Source organism: Akebia trifoliata, chromosome 15, assembly GCF_017979445.1.
Source record: "Akebia trifoliata isolate Shusen 1 chromosome 15, ASM1797944v1, whole genome shotgun sequence".
NCBI classification, from domain to species: Eukaryota; Viridiplantae; Streptophyta; class Magnoliopsida; order Ranunculales; family Lardizabalaceae; genus Akebia; species Akebia trifoliata.
The window spans coordinates 3,216,810-3,231,068 of record NC_141389.1 but is presented as its reverse complement, the minus strand read 5'-3'; the positions used below and the strand labels follow the sequence as shown (position 1 = coordinate 3,231,068).

The following is a 14,259-nucleotide window of genomic DNA, read 5'->3' as shown; positions in this document are numbered from 1 at the left end:
GAGAAATCACGTACTAATTGGAGAATCTTAACTGTAAGATTCATTTGTTAAATTCAATATAGATTGATGATAATTGGATCTTAGTTTGACATTTAGTCTTTATATGTTGACCATAGAATAATTTTTGATCGTAGTAGAGACCGAACATCTAATGGGCAAGTTCAGTGCCTAACACTTTCTGAAACCCGTAATCTGACCCCTTACTCATTTCTCTTATCCGTGAACCAATCCAGATCCATTTAGAATTATTTTTAGTTCTTATACCTAATCTAGGTGGCTATTCTTATTTCTTAAAAAAGCATCAATTTACCAATCAGACTCCTTTAAATTATTTAGTGTAAAAGAGTCAAGACGATTTCAGATTAAAACAAATAATTATCTAAGATGATCTTGCTTAGGCTTCATTGACCTCTCTTATGAAGGTCTAGCCATAGATCATAGAAAGAATAATAAAAATAAAAAGAAAAGAGAAGAGGGAAGAAAAATGATGATCCTTTATTAATCTTGACTTGAAACTGGCAGAGTACTCATTTTCTTTACGAAGCTTGAACATAAAGTAAACCTAAAAATCTAAAAACTAAAAAATAGAAAAAAAAAAAAAACTAGAGAAGATTATCTTGGAGGAGATAAGACGATTTGACTCTAGCCTGGTCTCTTATATATAGAGGCTTGATTAGGGTTCCTTTAGAATTTGGAACATTTTCGTGTTTTACAAGGACTCTGGACCCTAACTTGCTACATTACAAATCATGCCGCCTCAACATTACACCAATCTCGAGAAAAAGTTTGTCGATGTCACCGCATAGTGGTTCCTATGGGCCCATTGACTTTGGTATTCGGTCCTTGATTTTGTCTTGAGTCTTGAATTGTAATACGCATCTTTAATTATCTTGGTTCATCCTTTTTACTATCACGACTTTGGTCTATCACACATAAATAACCATAATTAGTCAGAATATTTACAATTTATTCAAAAATAATAATAATTATGGACTATCAATATATTATGTCTATTTAAGGGATTTTATGTGTTATTCAACCTTATAGTCTCTGCAATTAGGGTCCTAGAAATAACTTTCTAGGCCCTAATCACAGCACACCATGAGTTCCAGCTCAAATGTGGAAGTTCTAAAACTTCAGAACCCTAAGAAAGTTTTGTTTGATTGGGCCACAATAAAGGGATTTCTACTGAATCCCCCTCATTTTCAATAGGCTCTTTATAATTTCATAATTTATTTTAAATACCTTTGGAAAGTTCAGTAGCATCATATGAAGGTTGTACACATGCAGGGTACTTTCTCACATAATTTTCTTGTAATGGCTTAGGGATTTGAAATGAAAATTGTACCATCGTCACTCCTGCTGTTATGTATTCCGGGTGTTCAACAAGAAACCTGCAAAATAGGAACATAGGAACAACTGTAAAGCAAAGAATGAACATTATTTTCTAAGACAACGTGAACTAAATTCTGTTTTATTTTATAGTTAGAGAATAATACAGAACATTTTTCTCGGTTGATAGAGTAAAGCAGGGCGTACTACTGGACTTTCACCATGGATTGAATCTCTTGCCAGATGATGCATGAATATAATAAGAAAGATCAAATAAAAAAATCTGAATAATTTTAACAAAGTTACTTAAAGGAAAATGGACTTGGCAGTTTTAAAGGAGCCCGCATTAAAAGGGAAATATAGTGGTTGTGCCTTCCAATATTAAATGCAAAACAAAATTGGAAAGGAATACATCCACATCTGCAAATTTGGTGCTTCCTTCACCTCTGATCCTAAGTAAACGTTTCCAACCAAGAGGGGGCTGCGCCTGCTACCATCCTGTGAGATGTCAGCGCTGGATCCTCACAAGTTATATCAGGTTGCCACTAGCGAGCTCTTTCACAAATGAAAGGTTCTTGCAAGATACTCTCTCTAATTTCTGTAAGTAACCAAGTCTAATTCATAAACATCAAGTCATGTTTTTTTGTTGAAAGGTACATCAACTCATAATCAACTAAACTTAGAACAAATTCAATAGCTTCACAAACCAAACAACAAAACAGATTCATGAGAACCTGAAGTTCCACCTAAGGTGATCAACCCAAACATGCACATAGATAATTCAAAGAAACCACATATAGATCAACAGATACCTTATTTCGGTCTTTTTCCCTCTTTCATGCACCTGCTTTGATCTCTACTTCTACTACCACTTTTGAGCTTTTTCTTATTCTTAGGACTCCCTATTCTCAAGATTTGGTGTAAAAGAGGATCAATTGTAAAAGAAGAAAAATAGAAATTGAAGGAATATAATTAAATGGTACCTTGGTGTACTACTTGTATATTCAATATCCCAAATAAGATTACAAACTCAGAGAAGCCTTCTTTAGGAAGTTGGAGAACGTAAGAAGACTCAACTTGTTGATGCCGGAAAGAGAGATGAAGGAAAAAAAAGAGGAGAGAAAAACAAGCACTGAACTAGGATAGAAAACACATACAGCTGACCACCATCAGATAAGAGCTGATGAAGGCAAATGATTCGCGCAGAACTATAGAAATGAAGAAACTGTTCTTCAGAAGCTTAAGGCTCAAAATTCATTCCAACCATCAATTAAAAAGTTATGGACTTAAATGGATACATAGAACAGACCTTAGCTATAAAAACTCTTATAGTTCCAATAAAATTCTTAAGGACCAAGTAATCTAACAAGCAAACTTAATAGGCACTAATCAAGACTCAAAACATTGAAACCTACAAAAATTAACTTGCAATAAAATGTGCTGGACCGAAAATCAAAAGATAGCAAAATGTTGATTTTCGCGGATTCCAGTCACCCAGACACCTTCTAGCAAAATGACCATAACTTTCTCCAGGGAAATCCAAATGATACACCGTTCTATACGTTGGAAAATAGACAAAATTATCTTTCCAATCATATATGATTTGTTTTATTTAATTCAGAAATTAACTGTTAAAATCGCCCTAGACTTATAGAGGTATACCCACATGGTTTCGCGTGCACATAATTGGGTCAGGCATGCACACAAGCTCCTGCATCATACGCTTCCAGCTGCGTTCAAACTCGTCTCTGAGTTTCCACTATCTTCATCTTTATGTTAAGGAGAAAGGTCAGATATATTGAGGGTTGCCGACACACCATAATCACCTGGAAGCTTGATCTATAACTTATAGGTTGACACTAATGCACTGGATAACTTTAAAAGGACCATCAGCTCGGCCTTTAGTTTGCCATGACGACCAGGGGGGAAACGTTCTTTGCTGAGATATATCCATACCAGATTGCCTTCTTTAATACTTTTGTATTTGTGATTCTTGTTAGCACGTTTCTGATAGACAGTGGCTTGCTTCAAAATACGCAACCTAACCTCCTCATGTAGCTTCTTTATGTATTTTGCATGGGCCTCGGCATCACTGCTGAATTTGTGTGATGTAGAGAGTGGAGCTAAGTCCAGAGGGACTCTGAGGATTCTTGCTATAAACCATTTCAAATAGACTTATTCCTGTAGTCTGACTAGTAGACCTATTGTAAGTAAACTCCGCCAAAAAAGGCTCATAAACTTAGGATCTCGGTCAGAAGTCATTGTCCTTGGAATTCCATGGAGCTTGACTATCTCATGGAAGCATAATTCGGCAACATGTGATGCAGCTATGGTCTTAGCACAAGACACAAAACATTTTGGAGAAACGATCTACAACCATCATAATCGAATCTTTTTTGTTGTGTTCTTGGTAGGCCTAGAACAAAGCCCAACTAACATCTTCCCATGGGGCTTTTGGTAAGGGTAGAGGAGTGTATAAACCTGTGTTTTGACCATGGCTCTTTGCAATATGACAAATGCGACAACGTTTCACATGCCTTGCTATATCTCGATCCATTCAGGGTCAATAGAATTTTTCTCGAACAAGTGCAAGCGTTTATCCCTGCCAAAATGCCCAGCCAATCCTCCCTCATGGGCTTCTTTTATGATTGTGACACGAAGGGAACCTTCCGGAATGCACAACTTGTTTTCCCAAAAGAGATAGCAATCTTGTATGATAATTGATTTGAAGATTGCCAAATGGGACTGAAATAACCATTGTTCTTGTATTGTTCCTTCAAAATTTAAAAGACCAATATCTCTACTTGCAAAGAGTAGAGAAGGGACTAGTGACGACTCAACGCATCAGCAACCCGATTTTGTTTTCCAGATTTACGCTTGACGTGAAAAGTATAGGCTTGTAAAAATTCGACCCATCGAGCATGGAGCGAATTAAGCTTGTGCTGCCCATTGATGTACTTCAAAGCTTCGTGATCAGAGAATAGAACAATCTCCTTCAGTAGAAGGTAGTGACCCCAATGGTTCAAGCCACGAACTAACACATAAAACTCTTTATCGTAAGTTGAGTACCGAAACCTTGATTGATTAAGCTTCTCACTAAAGAAAGCAATAGGCTTCCCTTCTTGACTCAAAACAACCCCAATACCAACATTTGGGGCATCGCAATCGACATCAAATACTTTCGAAAAATCTGGTAGGACAAATACTGGAGCATCTGTCATCTTCTTTTTTAGTAGTTCAAATCCTTTGTGTGCTTCCATTGTACATTGAAAATTACTTCCCTTATTGCTCTCCATTATGGGTGAAACAATTGTGCTAAACCTTTAGATAAAACGCCGATAAAATGAAGCTAGTCCATGAAAGCTTCGAACATCCCGAATAGAATTTGGGATAGGCCAGCTGATGATGACGTCAAGCTTGTTTGGGTCTGCTTTTATACCCTCTTTAGAAACAACAAATCCTAAAAAAGTAAGGGTGTTTGTGAAGAAGTCGTATTTCTTGAGATTGACGAACAATTTTTGTTCTCGAAGAACTAGAAACACTGTTCAAAGATGCTCCATGTGTTGGGCTTCATCCTTGCTACATACCAAAATGTCATCGAAGTATACAACCAAACTTAACACTAAAATGCTGGAATATGTGATTCATCAGTTGCATGAAAGTGCTTGGTGCATTTGATAAACCAAATGGCATCACCGTCCATTCATACAGTCCATCTTGCGTTTTGAATGCTGTTTTCCACTCATCTCCTTTTCTCATTCTGATTTGGTGATATCTGCTTCATAAATCATTTTTGAGAAGATCATGGCACCAAAAAGTTGATCGAACAAGTCATCAAGTCACAGTATCAGAAAGCAATACTTAATGGTTACTTTATTCACTGCTCTGCTATCCACACACATATGCCACATTCCGTCTTTCTTTGGCACAAGATGAGCTGGTATGGCACAAGGGCTCATGCTTTCTCTAATCAAACCTTGCTCCAATAATTTCTCCACTTGCTTTTGCAATTCCACAAACTCGGTAGGATTCATTTGATAAGCGGCCTTGTTTGAAATTATGGCTCTTGAAATGAAATCTATGTGATGTTGAATAGCTCACTAAGGTGGAAGACCTGGTGGTAAATCTTCAGGAATGACATCCGAAAACTCTTCCAAAATGGGTTGGGCAAGAGGATTAAATTGCTTTGCACTATGTGAAAACTGAAAATTTTGACAAGAGAATTTGACGGGCCAAAGCCCACAAATTTTAGAAACCGAATTTTGATGGCCCATGGCTGTTGAAATTTTTTATATTCCCCAATTTGGTGGCTTAGAGCCATCAAATTTCTGCCATCCTCCATTAATTTGATGGTTTCAATCAATCGAAAAAAAAAATTAACAATGAAATTTTTGATGCCTTGGTCCATCGAATTTTATGAAATTCGACGGCCTTGAGCTGTCAAATATAGGTTTTTTCACATTGTGTTGGTTGCACTGTTTTCCACTCATCTCCTTCTCTCATTATGATTTAGTAAAATCCTCTTCGTAAATCAATTTTTGAGAAGATCATGGCACCAAAAAGTTGATCCTACAAGTCATCAAGTCGCAGTATCGAGAAGCGATAGTTGATGGTTATTTTATTCACTGCTCTGCTATCCACATACATACGTGATGTTCCGTCTTTCTTTGATACAAGAAGAGCTGGTACGGCACAAGGGCTCATCCTTTCTTTAATCAAACCTTGCTCAAATAATTTCTCCACTTACTTTCGCAATTACGCAAACTAGTTAGGATTCATTTGATAAGCAGTCTTGTTTGGACTGAGGTCGCAAATTTCTGTGATATCCGATATGTGGGTCCTACATAACAACGGATTTTAGTTTTTAATGTAAACATGGCTTCTTGTTGCCATGTGCATGGAGACATTTGATCTATTTTGTACCTCATTTTCTTGAGAGGTGGAGCAGATCCAAATGTTCCAGTTGTAATGAATCCATTTTGATCTATATCCCACTTATTGTTTTAGTAATGAACTTAGATTTTAGTTATAACTATTTGGATCAAAATCAACATAATGAAAACGGAGTATTTTTCTGTCCAATGCAATTTTCCATTTTCCTCACGTGAAAAATATTAAAAACAACAAACAACGGCTGTCATTAAAAAAGTCACAAAAAATACAAATAATGACCGTCGTTTATAAGTTGTTCGTTAAATTTAAAATTGACACAAAAAATGATGGTCTTCACCCATCGCTTATTTCTACAAAGAAACCCGTCTTTTTTAACGACGTTTTGTTGATAGATGATATCCGTCGTTTTGGAAAAACAACATTGTTTTTTACAACTGCCCATGCGACGGTAAGAGCCGTCATTTTATTTGAAATATGACGTAGTGTGAAATCTATGTGATGTTGAATAGCTTGCAAAGGTGGAAGACCCGGTGGTAATTCTTCAGGAGTGACATTCGAAAACTTTTCTAAAATGGGTTGGGCAAGAGGATTAAATTCCTTGGGTTCCTCATTTTCTTCGAACAACACTAAGCCAAACACATCAGATTTGTCTTCCATAGCCTTGTCAAATTCCGATTTGGAGAGTAGATGCTACCTTTTCCATTTGTTTGCTTAGGAAGTCCTTCGGGCTTTGAGGGTCCCAAATTAACTTTTACTCCATCCTTCTCAAAGTTATAGACATTGCAAAGTCCATCATGAACAACCTTCCGATCATACTGCCATCCAAGTAAGAGATGACATGCATTCATTTGGATGACGTCACACCATATTTCATCCTTATATGTCTTGCCAATAGAAAACTGAACCAAACATCTCCATGTAACATGCACTTTATTTCCTTTTTTAAGCCACGAAAGCTTGTATGAATGAGGATGGTTCTTGGGCTGGAGGAGCAACTTCTCCACCATTGTGGAGGACACGACATTCTCACAATTGCCTCCATCAATGATTACGTTACAAACTTTCCCATTAGATGTGCATCTCTAATGGAAAATGTCATCTCATAACCAATTGTCATTTTCAATCGATGCCACACTCAAAACTCTCCGGATAACCAAACTTTCACCTTGGTCTCCATAGGTTATATCATCTTCATAATTGACCACATCCTAAGTAGGCAAATTAGATTTTGGTTCACCCTCTTCGTCATCTTCTACAACTAGAAACACAATCTTGCGGTTTGGGCAATCGGCGGCGATGTCACCCAATCCTTGGCATTTGTAGTAGTGTCGATTTCATGCATTCAAGGGCTTGGAATGACTAGAGCTTGTTGGTTCTAAGTTCGTCTTTTTAGTGGTATTCATCTTAGTATCACCAGAATTTTTCTCAATGTTTCCTCCTCAACTAAAGAACCCCTCCTTGCTCCAATTGGGAGAAGTAGTAGATGTCTTTCTTTGGTTTTTCCACCTTTACAGCCAGTTTCACTACGTCATTAGGTGCAATTGGGCTGAAGTTGCATTATATTTGAAATATCTTGCCTAAGACCTTTGACGCAGCAGAAACGTGTGAATCAATAGATTTGATAGGTTGTGTTCAATGGAACACTTTAAATTAATTTGAATCAATTGATTCGATTGATAAACAAACAATAATTTGAAAGAAAATAAAGCATAAAGCTACAAAGTAATAAAAAGAGAAAAGATAATTAAATTGATTATTGATTATTATCAATTTTTATATTTGGAAGTCCTTATATAGATAACTCCATTATAACAACTTATCATCCTATTAAAATTCTAAAAATCAACATTCTTAACCTATCTATGACATAATACTAACTTTTTAATCCTATTAGAACTCAAATTTGAGACTTTTAAGCACTTTTAATTATGATCAAAATAATAATAAAAAATTTAAAACAAATTAGAAACTAACAAGAAATTAAACTCCTAACTTAACTATGAAATATAAGTCCTACTAGAATTAAAAATAGAGATCCTAGTAAAACTCTAACTAGAATTGTAGATGTAAGGAATTCAATCCGAAATTCCCAACCTGTGAGAAACAAAAATAGAGAAAAAACACACGTTGAAAAAGAAAGCAATCACACGCACAAGACAGTATTTACGTGGTTCGGCAATTTGCCTACGTCCACGGAGTTGCAGAGATTTCACTATTTTCAAGAAGAATTACAAAGTGCGGCTCAAGTCCCAAAGACGACAACTAAAACTTTAAAAAATCCTAATCACCAAAAAATGACTTTTATATACTGCGCACAGGATTCACAATGGGTTACAATATGGGCCCAAGCCTCCACTCCATAGACTAAGCCTCAAAAAATATCCCATCAAAATACCACACAAACATTATTCGAGTCGTCAATCGGATCAAACATAACTAGGCTCCACAAAGCCAAACACTATTAGAACTAGAAATAGAGATCCTAGTAAAACTCTAACTAGGATTGTAGATGTCATACATCAGGTGCCTTTTCTTTGAAAAAAAACTCGTCCTCGAGTTGTTCTTGATGACTCTTTTTTTTCTTATTTTCCAGTCATCTCTTACTCTAATCCACTTCTAGTGATATCCATTCTGCAGACTTTGTTTAGAGGATTTAATTGACCATAACATATCATCGGGTAAATCCATTACATAAATATTATTGCTTATCTTCTTCAAGATATGAAGGGGTTCAATTTTCTTCAACTTGATCTTCTTGTAAATTTTGACAGGAAAATGATATTTACTAAGATAAACTATGATCAAGTCTCATTTTTCATACCTCTTGAATCTTCTATCGACACCGATTTTATACTTGTTAGGAGAAGCTTCATAGTTCTTTTTTAATTTTTCGTTCAATATGTCATGCTCTTTCAAACTCATCCTAGAACGAGGTAGATTTGGAAGACTTGTATCAGGCACCAAATCGATGTGGTGTTGTATATTCCTCATATGAGACAATGAATTCAACATTTTGAAAGAAAAAACGTGAGAAAATTCTTCAATGAGGGGTTGCACTTCATGAGAAACTTGAGTAGGAGGGTCTCGGTTGGAAAGTTGCATTACCATAACGATGACTTGGCTTATTTTGTTTAAGTCCTCATTGATGTTGGTAAAAGTAAAACATGTCATCTTCTCCTTGACTAAGTGGAAGCCTGGGGATTGGTATAGAAAAGATATAGAATCACTTTCACACCATTACGTATGAAATAATAGGTGTTGGCTTTTCTCCGATAGGTGACATCATTATCATGAAGCCAAGGCCTTCCTAAGAGGATGTGGCATACTCACATTGGGATGATGCTACAAATAACCTTATCTTTATATTGTCCAATGTTAAAAGAAAGAGAGCATTAGCTTGTCACATTCTTCTTGCATTCATTGTCCATTTACCTTATAATATAAGGTGTAAGGTATTTCATAGTGGGTAGCTTGAATGCAACGACCCTATAGCTTGAAATTATATTTTTTAAACTTCTACTATTTATAATTAATTGGCACAACTTGCATTGAACCTTGCATGTAGTCCAGAAAAGACTATGTCGAGTTAAGGGATCAACATGTTGTACTGGTAATAAGTTGCGAATAACACTACTAAGATGTTCACTTTCTTCAAACTTCTCGAATTGGACTTCCAATTCAGTTTCAATGATGATTCTCCTTTAGCAACCATAAATGTGGATCGTAACAAGATCTCTAATACCACTTGATGTAGCAGAAGTGTGTGAATTAATAAATTCGATATGTTGTGTTCAATGGAGCATTCTAAATCAATTGAAATTAATAGATTTAATTGATAAACAAGCAATACATAAAAAGAAAATAAAGCATAAAGCTAAAAAGTAATAAACAAAGAAAAGATAATTAAATTGATTATTAATTATTATCGATTTTCAGATTTGGAGCTCCTTAAAAAGATAACTTTATCATAACAACTTGTAATCCTACTAAAATACTAAAAATTAATATTCCTAACCTATCTATAACATAATATTAACTTTCTAATTCTATTAGAACTCGAATTTAAGACTTCTAAGCACTTCTAATTATGATCGAAATAATAGAAACAAATTTAAAATAAATTAGAAACTAACAAGGAATTACACTTCTAACTTAACTATGAAATAGAAATCCTACTAGAACTAGAAATAGAAATCCTAGTAAAACTCTAATTAGGATTGTACATGTACTACATCAACCTCCCAAGTAGTGCATAATAGTCTGTTCTTCAGGTTCGTACAAATCACAATACATCATGAGTTGCTCGAACTCAGATGTATACTATTCCTTGGATTGATTTTTCCAACGAAAATTGTGGAACTTTAAGAAAACATCTTGCCTATAGTCTTCAAGCAATAATTTTTTACGAAATTTATTCTTCATTTTGCCCTACTTGAGATCTTACTTCGACTTTTGAGAACACAATGTTGCTTAAGGTGTTCCCACCATATAGATGCATGTTTTCTCAATTTATGGCTACCAATATGATCTTGCGATCTTTCAGAACATCTTTATAGTCCAAGATGCATTCGACAGCATGAAGCCATTCCAAGAATTCTTCTGGTTGCATCTTTCCTTTATGTTGAAGTCATTTTGGAAGTTTTCTCTGAAGTTTTTGAAATGACAATTGGGTGGAGTTTCATGTCTAGGCGCTAGCTCATGATGAAATGGATTTACATCCTCCTCCTCATTAAAAATCTCAAATTTTGATCCATGAACGGCTTCATCTTGGCTTATAACTTCATAGCATTGTAAACGTTGTGTAAGGTCTTGTACTTGTCTCCTAAGATCATCCATTTCCAAATCTCGTAAGTTTCTTTCTCGGTCTTGAACTTCATCATCATTAGGAGCACGTCATCCTCAACCTCGACCAACCATTTCGGAACCAAAGCTCCGATACCAATTTGATGCTAGAAGGAGAGATGAAAAAAAAATAAAGGAGAGAATAACAAGCATTGAACTAGGATAGAAAACACATACAGCTAACAACCATCGTAATCCACCGTCAGGTAAGAGTTGATGAAGGCACAAAATTCACAAAGAATTAAAGAAATAAAGAAATTGTTCTTCAGAAGCTTAAGGCTCAAAATTCATTCCAACCATCAATTACGAAGTTATGGACTTAATTAAATACATAGAACACCCCTTAGCTATAAAAGCTCTTATAGTTCCAATAAAATTCTTGAGGACCAAGTAACCTAACAAGTAAACTTAATAGGCACTAATCAAAACACAAAACATTGGAAACACAAAAAATTAAACTACAAGAAGGTGAATTCTATTTTGACATACTAAAGCTATAATTTTCAAAGTTAGAATGACAACCAATAAGATGGACCCATAGTCAAGTTGTTTGTCTCGCCTAAATGATTGCCACACGACCCACTTGGTGATCATCAAGTCCTCACTCTGAGCCGGTGTTGAACTTCATCTAAACCAACAACTGTAGCCCAATACCTAGGCCCAACATATTAATGGTGTAATAAGTCTATTTGAATGGATACATCATCTAGATGTCACAAGAGAGACATTACTCATGGATCCATGCCAACCACTCATGAGAATGCTTATTAAGTATTCTAGAATATTCTCCATCACTGTTAGAGAATAAGATGCATTGTATTAAGGTGCATGAGAAACACCGTATCATTTTTATTATATCTCATCACAAATGGAAGATTGTGATGGAGGCTATTCTAGCGTACTTATGGATATTTAGAATATATCAATCAGGATATATTCTAGAATATGTCAATCTAAGTGTGTCATTCTTTGGCGATGGCGCCACCATGATTGTTGTGTTATCGTCGAACTTGAATCTCTTTTATTTTCTCTTTTGCTATTATTTTTCTAGATCTTTTTTTTTTTTTTTTTTTGTCAATAAAACTTACATCTCCTTCTATATCTCTAAAAATCTCCTAAATTCACGCATTCATCTTACATGATATTATTTTCTTTTCTATCTAAAATCTCTCCAATGAGAATTTTGTATCTCATGCACCTTAATACAATGCATCTTATTCTCTAACAAGGGGATGAATGCATGTGGATCATCCAAGATCCTTACACTTAAGTTCAATTTCTATTAGGTTCCATACATGTATATTTGTGTCAATTAACATATTGATTATAATTATGGGAAGATGTGACCAACTTAATTTAGACTTAATTCCCATTCCAGCTCACTATTCATTTTAATTCTGAAAACATGCCTAGCGAGATCGTCGCTTTTTGTAAAGAAAAAAACAGCGATCTCAATACTTTTTTTTTATCAGCGAGTTCAGCACTTTAAAAACATGTGTTCTCACTAGGCATGTTTTGGGAATTAAAATGAGCAGTGAGTTGGAATCGGAATTTCGTCATATTCAACTCCCTAAATTGAAAAAATCTTTACTAACTATATTATTTAGTTACAACTCAAAATTCTGGGGGCATCTAGAAAGAAAATCCTATATTTATGTCTGTTAAATGGTTTTCCCCAGAATTCTAATAAAGAGCCCAATTTTCTATGATTCAGACCATCAAGATAGGGGCCATCATAGCCTTAAATACTCAATTATCTTTAATATATATGTTAGTGAGGAATGTTCCCATTCCATGTGGATCTATGTGGGTTTTTATTTTATTTTTATACAATCAGATCAGTACTTCGCGTTCTAAGTTTAATTTCAGATTTAATTTGACCCCGATTCAATTTATTTCACACCTAGCCAAACTGCTAGAATATATAAGATTCAAGTAATATACTACCATGAATAATAAGAATAATAATGAATGATACACATTTGTATCTTTTAACCTCTAAACAAATTTCAAGAAAAATTAGTAAGGTAGATAGACATACCATTTGATGAAATAGCTCTGAAATGGGATCGGGCCTGTGACTTCACTCTTAAATGCAAATCGTTTGTGAATCCTAATTTCGACATGCAGAAAATACTAAAAGTAATCACGAAGAAACACAAAAGACATGAGCACAAGCATTTGAATCTCAAAACAAGATCATAAGGAATAAATTCCAATGAAAAAAAAAAATGAAATACGAAGTAAGTAAAGAAGGAGAGAGTCTAAGCTCTTTCTTTTCAATTAGGGCAACTATAATAGAAAGCGATCTTAAATACTAATTGAAATATACGAAAATATCCCTGAATGAAATTACACAATTACCCTTCAAACCTAAAACTGCTTAAAAACTATTGAAATATCCTGAATGAAATTACATAATTACCCTTCGAACCTAAAAGTGCTTAAAAACTATTGAAATTATTTTAAACACTATTTTGAAGGCTCAAAAGGCTAACCAAAAGTTTCACCCTTCAAACCAATTTAAGCTGAATTGGAAATTCCAATATAGGCCAATGCGCATATGCCAACTTGAGAAAATGGAAAACCTGCCAAAATTTTTACTCAACTGTTTATCTAGTTCAATGATAGTCACAAACTATATAATTCTAACATATCAACAAATCTTGTAAAAGGAATCGGAGTTTCAGGAATACGTTGATGAAAGTCTTGCTAACGAGCAAACCTTTGAGGACTATACATTTCCACCTCACATATATTACCATGACGAAATACAACAAATCCAAATAGTGAATGGGGCAATAAGTCGAGAAAGCACCTACAACTATATGTGTTTTCATACCTCAATAGGTCTGAGTTAGACCTTTGTACAAAAATCACAAAAATAGAGATATCAAGTTGAATGTAGTACATCGAACCATCAATGTAGTTCCCTAAAAGGTGTTTGAACGAAAGACATCACTACCTTCACAAGGGAGAACAAAACGACATAGTCACATGAAGAGAAATGCAGTTGTCATAGCTTCATTTTTGACATTCTGATTTGTAGGAAAGTCGAGTCTGATAAATGGATTTTTTCCCTTTATAACTCCTTATAACCAAAGTGACTTGAGAAGAAAAGGGTTTTCGTAATTTTGTTCTAAGACGTTGATTATCATTGCGATCAAATTAAAATGATTTTATCCTTTCTTT

The 14,259-nt window shown here is 34.9% G+C and overlaps 1 long non-coding RNA gene across 1 annotated transcript; it reads right to left on the bottom strand.

The window, feature by feature from the left end:
* Nucleotides 1-200: 200 nt before the first annotated feature.
* On the bottom strand, nt 201-13,320 carry LOC147383938 (uncharacterized). Its single transcript, XR_015172391.1, has 3 exons — nt 13,109-13,320; nt 1,246-1,394; nt 201-923 (listed from the first exon to the last, which is right to left on the bottom strand). It is a non-coding gene; the product is annotated as an uncharacterized LOC147383938 (long non-coding RNA).
* Nucleotides 13,321-14,259: the final 939 nt, after the last annotated feature.